This window comes from Protopterus annectens, chromosome 2.part2 (genome assembly GCF_019279795.1).
Source record: "Protopterus annectens isolate FY-2018-M chromosome 2.part2, PAN1.0, whole genome shotgun sequence".
Lineage (NCBI taxonomy): Eukaryota > Metazoa > Chordata > Ceratodontiformes > Protopteridae > Protopterus > Protopterus annectens.
In genome coordinates this window covers 327671185-327683640 of record NC_056730.1, presented here as the reverse complement: position 1 = coordinate 327683640, position 12456 = coordinate 327671185, and positions in this window count along the sequence as shown.

Genomic DNA, 12456 nt, shown 5'->3' with positions numbered 1-12456 from the left:
ATGATAATTAATAATGGGTGACTTGAATGCAGATGTCAGGTCAGTCAGAACAGAATTATGAGGACTGACTGGGTCCAAATGGGTGGGGCAACAGGAATAAAGTAGGAGAGGCCATTCTAGACTTGGCAAATTTCTTGATTGTAGCTAATGCATGGTTCAGAAAGAGAGACAGTCACAAGATCACAATATAAGAGTGGCCAACATGCAACTCATGTAGAATTCCTCCTAGTATGGAAAGGACACCGGGATAGAATCAGTGATTGCAAAGTCATCTGCAGTGAAACAGTCAGCCCACAGCATAAACCACTGGCTGCCACAATCAGCTGCAAGCAGTGATCAGAAAAGGCTCTAAGGTCAACAGAGACCAGGCTGAAGACCTGGCAGTTGACTGGAGAGAAAGTACTAAAGTTCAAGGAATTACTGAAAGTTCTAGCACTTCAAGAAGAAGAGGAAATTGGTGGAGATGAAGAAGAATGGCAGCGCCTCAAAGCAGCATGTGTGCAGACAACAGAACAGATATGCATCTGATCCAGGTATGGAAGTAAGGTACATAAGGAAAGCTGCTGGTGGAATGCAGAAGTCCAGGAAGTCATCAAAAGAAAGAGGGAATGCAGGAGAAAGTGAGAGTTGCATTAGTAAAGAACAAGGCATCAGAGGCACTCTACCAGCTTCTAGAAAGTGAGGCAGTAGATGGCACAAAAACTATATCACGTTGCAAGACTAAGACTGAAAGATGACAGAAAGAAAAAGAAGATAGTCATACACTCTTCATAAGAGATTCCAACAAGAACCTGCTCACCAGTCCACAGGGCATCAAAGGCAGATGAATGGAGTACTTCCAGCAGCTTCTGAATAAAGAAAACCCCACAGAAGATGTACTGTCCCAGACACAGTCTACAATGAGAGACGAGGGGGAGCCCACCATAGAAGAAGTAAGAACACCACTAAGGAAAATGAAGTCAGGGAAATCAGCAGGCTCAGATGAGGTCACAGCAGCTATGATAATGATGATGGGTGAGAGAAGGGAGAAATGGCTCTTGAGGGTACTCATAACAGTGTGGAGAGAAAGGCTTATCCTAGATGACTGGAGAATAAGCATACTAGTGCCATTGTTCAAGAACAAAGGGGATATTCACAACTGTGGGTAGAGCAGAGGTCTCAAACTCCTGTCACACTGCATGAAAGTTCTGGAGAGGGTGACTTATAAATGAATACGCAGAGTAGGAGAAAGCAGGATGGGAGATGAACAGTTCGGATTCAGATCAGGATGCAGCACAACTGACCCAATGCTTGAAGTGAGACAGATAGTTCAAAAGAAACTAGAGATGAAGAAAGAGTCCAACTGGGCATTCTTAGACTTGGAGAGGGCATATGAGAAGGTTTCAAGAAAGCTCACTTGGGCTGTCCTGCAGTGGTTCAAAGTCCCAGAAACATTGGTAAAATTAGTGCAAGCTATGTACAAGCACCCAATGACTCAAGTATGAACAGTCTTCAGCCTCACAGAGTGGTTCCCAGTGGGAGTGGGTGTGCATTAGGGTTCAGCTCTGAATCTACTGTTATTTATACTGGGCTACATTAGCAAGCAGGTCAGAGCGGACAGATCAACAAAGTTGCTGTATGCAAACAATGTGGTATTACAGGCAGACTCTGAGCAACAACTTCAGCAAAGGACAGGGGAATAGAATGCAAAGCTTAAGGCACATGAGATGAAACTGAGTACAGATTATACGGTTATTGCAATAGCAGCAAATGGGGGAAATCAGAAAAAGCTGTAAATTGAGATAGAAGGGAAAATATAGTGAAACAGGTTAAAAGCTTCAAGTATCCTGGAAGGCTGGTTGAGGAGAAGGGAAATCTGAATGAGGATGTCAAAAAGCTGGAATCAAAGGGGCTGTAGCCAGCTGGCTCAGAGTGTAAGGTGTAGCATATGACAGAAGAATGCAAACGAAGATGAAAAGTAAGGTGAACAAAGCAGTAGTGCAACCACTACTACTGTATGGTACAGAAACCTGAGCAGTAAAGGCAGTGCAGTTGAGGAAACTAGAGGTGATGGAGTTGAAGTGCCTGAGGCAGGTGGTAGGATGCACACTGTGGGACAGACAAAGAAATGAGGACATAAAAGCAGAAACCAAAGTAGCTCCAATTGCAGAAAAGGTCAAAGAGAACAGATTATGGTGGTTTGGCCACATGCAAAGAAAAACAGAAGATAGTCTGGTGAACAAGATTTGGGACAAGCAGGAAAAAGGCAAGAGGAAACAAGGGCATCCAGCAAAGAGGTGAATGGATTGTGTGAGAGAAGATTTGAGACAATCAGTCAATGCTGAAGAAGGCAGAAGAGTAGCATTGAATAGAAAGATGGTGGCAGTTGACACGACACCCTGACCCCAGGTAGAAAATGAGAAAAAATGGATTATGTTGATGATCAAGTAAATCCAGCCTGACCAGCATGACAGAGCCTTCTGTCTGGAATGTTAGAGAGTGAAGGAGAGATGTGAGTTAGCAGGGCAGCTATTAATAAAAACAAGACTATAATGAAGGAAGCAGACTAAGTAGGCATCCTTGCTCTGTAATGGGAAATTGGTCCGTTAGTGACAAAGACACACAATGGTACTCCCAATGACAGATGTGCTCTAAACAATTTTGCAGTTGTTTATATTTAATTGTCAGTCCCATATTAGAAGGGTTGAGAAAATATTCTCATTTGGGGCTAAATAGACTCCTGTATATGCAGAGTATCTGACCTCAGGTGTAAGATGACCCCAAAGTCAACTTTAGCTGTCTGTATGCATTGGTTATTGTAAGATCAGCATGACTGAGTGTAAGGTTAGAACCTAACCACAACCCAAGCTGCTTGACTGACGTAAAAGGACCTGAGTTACTGGCACTTTGTTGAGATCAAAGGGTTTGAGTTGTATGCCATTGGACAGCTTTTTTTCTAAACAGAAGAGAGTCTGTTTTGCAGCTATTTAAATATACAGTAGATAGTGCAAATCAGTCCTAGATTTTTTCAAAGCTGATCTAAAGAGTGGAAATGGCAATATGTACATTTTCTATAATGAAGCAAAACTAGGCTGCCTACATTTTGGGTAGTATTTTTCCCTGTGACTTCCCTGTTTAGGCTCATTAATAAAAAGGATGATGACTTGGCGAGTAAGGAAAGACATTTGTGATACAGCTGCTCGTACCACTCAGGTCAGAGCTGGTCTGACTGCAGTAAACTTTGTCACATATTAGCTCTGTGTCACAGTGGGATAGAGCCATGGGTATTACCCAAATGACCTGGAATTAATCAGTTGTCCTGGTGCTGAAGATGCTGATTGGGCAACAGAAAAATGCAGAATTAGTCCACTCACTTCTTTTAGGGTGAAATTGGAGGCCTGCATGTCCAGGAGCATGTGTTTCATTCAAACATTTCAGTGGAGATCTGCAAGCCAATTGAGGCACTTGTAATTTAACAAAAGAGACAAATCAACTAAGTCAAAATTTGTCTTGAGATCAATATAAAGGGTTTTATTTAGCAGATCTAACTCATGTTGGAGTAGATATTGTCAGTGTGTTTGACTGAAGGGCTGTTAATGTGCTATACAAGAACAGTGAGACTGTCAGTAGGATTCAATATACTCTCTGTAAGCTTTGCATGAAGCCTACATGCAGTTTATATGTTTGCATGGTGAGCAACAGCGGTAATTACATATTCATGCTACACACCATGTTTAAACATAAATAAACATGGTTTCATGGCTGGCAACAGTGTTGTTGACCAGGAAACTGTGTAAAGCAAAATTAATACAAAATTAATAGAAAACCTGTTTACCTATGAGAAAACTAGGTTAGTAGGATTGTGAGAAATGCCACAATGATTACCAGGGTTTATCATATAGCAATGTATGTGGTCCAAACACATTACAGGACAGTGTATAAATTGCAGAGTATTGTGGAATCCCATTCCAGGCATTCTGTACAAATGTTGTGTAAATGATCTGTAAAGGTACATGGACTGCCATTTAAAATAAAGGCAGTGGAAGTGTGTGTATTGAAGAGGAAAACACGGATGAATTGTAAAAATTAACACAGGAAAGAGGACAGGTGAAACATCGTAATAAACTGCAGATAAGGGCATGTCAATGCAAGATAGTTGTAGCAGGAACATTAATCACATATCGACATGGTACAGTATGGACTGCACAGTGAAAATGTATATTATATGACTGTCAGACAAGGTGACATAACAATGGAGAAGATGTCTTTGTGACATAAACCTCCTGCCATGAAAAATGGAGAGGACATCTATCAGGGATATTATATACAATTGGAGTTGGGTGCATATTATGAAGCTGTGCAAACTGATTTGCCTGAATATGACTATAATGTCAGCAGAGGTCTCCAACAAGTGGAACACAATTACAGGCTCATGGACAACAGTAAACAGAAGCATGCACAATCATGAACAATACCAGAATAATACCACCATTAATCCCATGTTTCTAACATGTGATTCTGAGTGATCATAGATGGTTCTGCATGAACACACTTGTACAATTATTATGACATGTCAGTAATCTATGAGGGTAATCAAGCAGACTGCCCTGACACTGTAACATCTGCTGGAGGTATTAGGAGTGACACTGCTCTACCTGTATGTGACATTATGATCAATACAGGCTAGTTGACTGGTGTGCATAGTGTGTGTGTGTGTGTGTGTGTGTGTGTGTGTGTGTGTGTGTGTGTGTGTGTGTGTGTGTTTGTGTGTATGTACATATAAATATACATGGGACAATCCACACTGTCACAAATGTAACCCATGCCATCAATGCTGTCAAACAGCTATGCATGTACTGTGTGCATCACAGGAACAGATATCATACATGCATCTGGTATAACACCTTGATGGGGATTCTGCACCATCAGACACTTTTGTTTATTCAAAAAAAGAAAATACCTAGGCATGGCCAATAAGATGTGTGAGAGCTCACTGAAGCATAGGTGGTACACTTCAGTTACACATTGCTGGAAGATGTGTAGGGGGGTACTTGAAGAAGGGTGCATTGTACTCTATTATTGGAGTGTTGAAGGCTGTAACCTATGGAGATATTATTGCCTTTGAAATGGATGCCTTGCTCATACTCAGTAGTTGTGTTACATACAAGGGAGTAGTCGCCAATGTGGCCACATGCTGGTGGATGTTCCACATACCATCTACATGAGGACAGAGGTCACATGCTACTTGGTCTGCTTATAGTGCTTATAGGGTGTGATGTCTAGTTTATCCTTGGGTTGTACGTTTGTTTTCATAATGTAACAAATCCCCCCATGGTTTTGTTTCATCTCATGTGATGTCATAGCTGTGGCAGCAATCTTTTATGTGTATTGATACTGTCTGCATTATACTAATATCACAGTTGGAGTCAATTGATTGTCCACAATCTGTAGTCCTCCAGACAACTGTTTGGACACAGGATGTGTATGTCATTCTTGACATCTGGGACTTAAATAATGGGCAGGAAAGGGCATAGCAGAGAGCCCTGATGTACAAACCTGATCACTGGACTCAGGATATAGGTCACTTCACACATTTCATTTAGATGCCACGTATGTGATCCAGTGGTCTACCCACTTGGCGATATAGGTGTTTATGGCCACATCTGACAGTATTGAGTGAATACTTCACTGTGGATTTGTGCCAAAAGCCTTGGCCTGGTGAAGTTCCACAGGATGATAGTGTTGTCATCATGCATACCCTTGATGACCTCTTTGAGGGCATCTAGCAGCCTTTGACATGGATGTACCATTAACAACTCACACATGTCTACTGCACACAGCCAGGATATTACTAATGTCCATTTAGAAAAGTCCATGATTACAGGTTGGTCACAGATGAGAAGAGTCAGGATGTGTCTATACATGCATGCATGCATCTGGTGCTCCCCCCCCCACACACACACTCAGATGGATGCATGTTGATGTACACCCTTCTATGGAAACACATTCTATCTGTGGGGTATGTTGAAGTGTGCATCCAGCTGTGTCAGTTAGGTGGATGAAGGTACGAAAGTGCATACTGCCTATCTTCATCTGGGGTTTGGACACAATCCCCCACTCAGGTATCATTGAGAAACTCTCCCAGCTGGAGATTAACCCTTACATCACTAGATTGTTAACTAATTGTCTCATCAAGAGAATATAGTATGTGACAGTTGGTGAATCAATCTCTGCCAGTAGAACTGTCACCACTGGTGTACCTGAAGGATCTGTGCTGGGCCCTTTACTGTTTAGAATCTATTTATTGACAGTCCAGGCTAAAGTATATGACTTTTGGCTTACCAAGTTTGCTGGTTATTGCATATTGGATGCAATCACTGAGTCCACCAATGATGTTAACATATTACAAGAGGGGCTAACACAAATGATTGGTGCCAAAGCCACACAGTTTACAGATAAACACAAACATGTGTCATTATTTTTGCCTCCCGCAAAGAGGAATTCCCTGTGAATTACAGAATTGACAACACTCCCTCTATGCTCAAACCCAGTGGTGCAGCACCTGGGAACACACAAAGACATGAAGATAGCTATCTGAACTATAACCATCAAGTTTCCACAGTAGTATGAAAAGGCTACATCATGTTCTCATATGTTAGGCTATTGTATGCAGATCTGAGGATATTATAACAGTATTGTACTCAAACCCCATCAGAGCACTAATAGAGTATAATGCTCCTTTTTACATGTTCCTCACCAGACATCTGCAGCAGCTGCAGAAACCACAGGGGTTTCTCACCAAGAAACTGCAGGGCCTATAAAACATGCCATGATGTATGTGGATAGGCTGAAAGTCTTGTCACTGTAATCTATATCATATAGGATGAGGTGACTTGTGCCTGGTCTACAGGCCAGTGTCTGGCCCTGCTCTGATGGGAATACTGCACATCTGCAAATCACATATAGCTGATGACATCAGCAGTGTCTGGTGAGGAGAAGAAGGTAACACCAGTGTCCACCATGCTGGTGTAAAATGCTCTATCTAATGTCAGGCAAGTGCACAAACACACACACACCCCAGTTGACTGCAGTGAGAACATAACCCCTAGCAATCTAAGTACACCACCTAGAGAACTCTGTATTTAAGGCAAGGACCACAGCATGAGTCTGGCTTGAAGAGTGTCCGACAACACTTTATAGCTGATAACATCAGAAGTGTCTGGTGAGAAGAAGATGGTAATAGCAGTGTCCCACATGCTGGTGTAAAATGCTTTCTCTAATGTCAAGCAAGTGGAAAAACACACACCCCAGTTGACTACAGTGAGAACAAAACCCCAACCAAACTAAGTACACCAAATAGAGAACTCTGTATTAAAGGCAAGTGCCACAGCATAAGTCTGACTTGGAGAATGTCAGACATTTTATAGGTGATGACATCAGCATTGTCTGGTGAGGAGAAGATGGTAATAGCAATGCCCCACATGGTGTAAATGCTCTCTCTAATGTCAAACAAGTGCACAAACACACACACACACACACACACACACACACACACACACACACACACACACACACACACACACACACACACACACACACACACCTCCCAGTTAACTGCAGTGAGAACAGAACCACAACCTAAGTACACAGACTAGAGAACTCTGTATTTTATGCTGGTGCCACGTAACAAGTCTGACTTTTATAAGGTTGTAGGACAACTCTTAGTGGATGACATCAGCAGTGGATATTGGAGAGAAGATGTTGGGAGGCCAGCATGAAATGGATAGCCATGTCCAACTGTCAAGATATTAAAGTTCTGCAGGTTACCAGATTAAAGAGTGTGCAATGCATAGTATTTGATGGTTGTGTTTCCAATGTGCAAGTATACTTTTAAGAGGCAGCTTTACAAACTATATGCAAAAAGATGTCTACATTACTACAAGTACTGTAAAATCTGAGTGTGTATTAATTATGTAGTGTAGTTGATATATTTGTGAACAAGTACTGAAAGACCAAGGTTGTAGTGCATAGGGGGAGGTAACAGATGGCTGCATTGTAAATATGTGTCTTTTTCTTATCCTTGGGTTGTGCATTTGTTTTCATAATGTAACAAATCCCCCCCATGATTTTGTTTCATCTCATGTGATATCATAGCTTCATTTGGTTTGTGTTTCCACATGTAGTTTCATGGCATGAACACTAAATGGACAGTAAACAGAAGTAAAACATGTTAATGTCCACTTTGCATAGTGCACCACCAAACAGTGGGTTTGTATGATGGTTGGCAATGTGTTTGTGCATGTGAGATACACATTTCTACCACTTTCCTTATTTGTGCATAGTTAAGCAGTGTGCAAACATGAGCCTCATTGCTAAAATTTTGAGAGTTCTCAGTACTGAGGGTACAAAACATACCTGCTCCTTAGTTGACTTTTACAAGGCTGTAGGACAACTCATAGTGAATGACATCAGCAGTATATATTGGAGAGAAGATGTTGGGAGGCCAGCATGAAATGGATAGCTAGCCATGTTCAACTGTCACAATATTAAAGTTCTGCATGTTATGAGATTGAAGAGTGTCCAATGTGTAGTATTTGGTGGTTGCGTTTCCAATATGCAGGTATACTTTAAGAGACACCTTTACAAGCTACATGCAAACAGGTGTCCACATTACTACAAGTATTGGAAAATCTGAATGTGTATTGTTATTCAAAGATGCACATGGTATATAAGACATTTGTTATTTATTTATGTAGTGCAGTTGATATATTTGTGACCAAGTACTGAGAGACCAAGGTTGCAATGCCTGGGGGGAGGGAACAGATGGCTGCATTGTAAATATGTGTCTTTTTCTTAGATAGTGCCTTTGTTTTGTTTGTGTTTCCACATGTAATTTAATGGCATGCACACTAAATGGACAGTAAACAGAAGTAATACATGTTATTGTCCACTTTGCATAGGGCACCACCGAACAGCAGGTTTGTGTGATGGTTGGCAAAAAGTGTTTATCAATGGGAGATACACATTTCTACCACTTTCCCTGTTTGTGTATAGTTAAGCAGTTTGCAAATGCGAGCTTCATTGCTAAAATTTTGACAGTTCTCAGTAATGAGGGTAAGAAACACACCTGCTCCTTAGCTGACTCTGTGGCAGCAGGTGTCAGTGCACTGAGACATTTCTTTTTGAACCCAGATAATATAGGGTTTGAATCCAGTTGTATGTAATACTGTTAAATAAGTAGTGATAATGCATTGAAATTATACTTTACACCATATTCACTGTGTGTCACTGTGTGTTGAAACAGTGCAGTGTGTTTAAGCAACATTGCACAGAGGTAGCAGTCACTTGGCATTGGTGCATGATGCCAAACTCCATGCAAACATAGAGGCCAAAAAGTGAAGGAGTCCATTTGTTTTTGTTACTTATGTGTGGTGTGTGATTCTATTTTTGACCAGATTATAGGTGCTAAAATGGGGTAGATAGGAAAGTGGTGAAATGGGGACAAGTAGGGGGAAGAATCAAGGGAAAGCAGTATAGGAATGTGCAGGAGGGATACAGGAAAGAACTATAGCTATCCATTTCTTCAACAGTTTAAAATGAAAATATGTACAGAATATTAGCTGAATTTGGATTTTCACCTCCACAAAGAGGAGTGACAACAATGCAATCATGTTGTATAGCCAATTGGATGAAAGCAAATGTGTCAAGAAGACATGTGTTCGACATGGAGAGCTATGTATTGGACGGAATCTTTTTTTTTGTGGGACAGGTGCCCATTTTTTTAACTACAGTAAGAGGGGAATTCTGGGTAAGAGATGTTGGTATTTCTGACTGATGTAAGTTGGGTAGTTGAGGAAGCAAATACAAACAAACCAGACAAACTAGACAAGACGCAGGGACAGTGAGGGATGCAAATGTTTGGGGGATATCATGAGTGGGGTGAGGAGACAACACAAGCCCATGCCATCAAACATGGGGACAGTGAGAATCTAGTCCTCACCCACAGGACTGTTATCACTGTTGCCTTACTCCACTGGCTGCTGGAGTGCTTGATGTCTTCTTCTTCTATGGATCATGAGGAAGAGCAGCCTCTCCAACTAGCTAAGCGTACACCACCAGTGATGCTATGTACGCCCCATGCACCAACCCTGGCATCTCTTTGTGGGTGATGAAATCCCCACCTTTGCTAGTACTCCCAGAGGGTATCACAGCACCAGCTGCCAGGGTAGTGCTACCTGAGGGAACAGGTAGTGCACAGGCAGCAGAGGCAGTACTGCTAGGTTGGGACCCAGGTGTACTGTCCATTGGTGCTGGAGCCAGTGGAGTGGGGGCAGACTGAGCCACTGGGGTTGGCCTACCTTGCTGTGCTGTGAAGCATTTAGTGATTTGTTACAGATGGATGACATGGAGACATTTTGATGACACATAATAGAAAAAAAAAGAGATAAGAGTTGGGGTGAAAAAAAAAAGAGGTAAAATTAGTACCATCATATGTGACATACAATACATTAACGCAATAATACAACTATTTATGTGAAGTTTTACATTTAAGTATACTCCTTAACACTACAAACTATAATTATGGATTTCACAAAGTAATCCATGCAATGTGCAGATATTGCACATATGTTTAGTACAATTATACAGATTACAGTTAACAGCACTGCATTTATGCCACTTGTGTAGAATTTAATTTATGTAATATTATTAAAGAATTGCAGTATCGTATAGTTGTTACTTGTGGTATTTGAACCCATAGCCTTTGACGGGTTTCTATTATATAGTCAAAGATGCAATCCTTCTAATGCATCTTGATCAAACTTGAAAGCACGAAACAGCAAAATAGCGAAACAGCATATAAGTGATTTTTTTCCTGGGAAAGAAACCACTTACTGCTTCTGTTACTTTGTCATTTTCCTCACTGTAGTCTGATCTCGGAGTTAGTATATTTAAGTAGGGGGGTGGGAGGCGAAGCCCCCCACTTTATGTAATGTTTTGAAGGTTTTATTTATTTATTTATTTATTTATTTATTTATTTTTGTGGAACAGCGATTTTTTTCCCTGGAAAAAAGTCGCTGTTCCAAGTGTTTGGGATTGCAAGCTTTCATGTATATGGGGTCGATAAATCAGAGTTCACTTTTTTAAGTGTTTGATGATTTAATATAGACCCCCTTTGACTACAGTCTTACACTTGATTCCTAAAGTTGGTTTGTGCTACAGACTGATATGCATGCTTACTTTGCTACTACTGTATGGAAAAGAAAAATATTTTTTCTTTAAATTTTAGAGGTGTAATAATACTTCTCCTGTGCTGCATACATACTACTTGCTTCCCTCAGCCTCTCTAGACAATCAGCATGGTCTTGCCTATTTGCAGCTAATTCAAAATTTGCTCTGAAAAGAAAAACAAAGAAAAGAAAGGAAAAGAACAGAAGAGCATTATGCACACCAGTCTTACTTATATTTAGCTTTCTTTGTATTACAAATTATCTTTATTAGCATACTAACACAACTGTGGGATGTTGCTAGTTCAAAACTCATCCCACTACTGGTTGAGTGTATCCCTCTTGCACCTTTTTAGGTCATTGAAGTGGTGCCTACACTGTTCTCCAGTGTGTGGGATGACAGTTGCATTGGATACAGCCTTAGCCAGACTATTCCAAGCCTCAAACTTATACTGGGAGCTAAAATAGTCCCGCTGCAGAAGCCTTTGACTGAGGTGCTTTACCAGGAGTCCAGTAAATATTCCTCTGTGCTCTAAATTTTGCACTTTCCCCTCTAACATCAGACATATCTAATCCCAATGCAGTATAATAGCAAATAATAATTTCCCATGAATTATTGTTATCGTTTTAGTGGTAGTGTGCAAACCAAAGCAACAATGCCAACCACGTTTGTGCAATGTTAAGTGGAAACCAACATTGACAGACAGAGAGGAAAGCAATTTTTGAAACTGGAAGGTTAATCTGACACTTGACATTAATTTGAGGGCTAATAAATCCAAAAAGCGTACACAGATTTGGAGTACCAAAGAGCTTTAATCCTGGTACCTCGGCATTTCGCCTTCAAGGGATATCAACATATCAAATTCTAAAGCTTAGATATACTAAATTAAACAATTAGACAATTGTGTTTCAAAATTTGTCTATACATCCCACTTTTAAAGTAACCAGTGCACATTATACATAAGCACATCCCTTAGTAATGAAAAACTACTAAATTTCCCATAGAATTTCACTAGCAGCAAAATTACAAGAAAATTACCACGAATTCTACAGCAATATCATCAAAAAAATTCAACCAAATTTACATAAAAAATACACCACCATCTCATAATATTTGTATGTACTCATATAAAATATATAAATACACTCCAGACCTCTCAACCCGTACCAAATTCCTTGGCATTACCCCATTTTGAGGTCCAAATACTGGGGTGCCATGAGTTTCTGATTGGCCCCCTTAATTCCCTATTAT